Source organism: Eimeria mitis, genomic scaffold (assembly GCF_000499745.2).
Source record: "Eimeria mitis Houghton genomic scaffold, Emh_scaff1572, whole genome shotgun sequence".
In the NCBI taxonomy this organism is placed as follows: Eukaryota; Apicomplexa; class Conoidasida; order Eucoccidiorida; family Eimeriidae; genus Eimeria; species Eimeria mitis.
The window spans coordinates 7931-8189 of NW_013569822.1; the positions used below are offsets into that span (position 1 = coordinate 7931).

The following is a 259-nucleotide window of genomic DNA, read 5'->3' on the forward strand; positions in this document are numbered from 1 at the left end:
GCTGTATCCGCCTGGAAGCAAACAAACCGCCTGCCGCTGTGCTGCAGCAGCAGCAGCAGCAGCAGCAGCAGCAGCAACAGCAGCAACAGCAGCAGCAGTAGCAGCAGCAGCAGCAGCAGGAGCTGTGACTGTATGGCGGCTATTTGTATAGGGGAGACAACAGCGAGGGCAGCGCGGGAGGCGGGTGTGTGCTGCTCCTTTGCTGCTGCTGCTGCTGCTGTTGCTGTTGCTGCTGCTGCTGCTGCTGCTGCTGCTGCTG

The 259-nt window shown here is 61.8% G+C and overlaps 1 protein-coding gene across 1 annotated transcript in view; it reads left to right on the top strand.

The window, feature by feature from the left end:
- EMH_0039750 (uncharacterized protein) overlaps positions 1-259 on the top strand; it is a gene marked incomplete at both ends in the record, with an annotated part of 6025 nt that overhangs the window by 2453 nt on the left and 3313 nt on the right. The window lies entirely within an intron of this gene.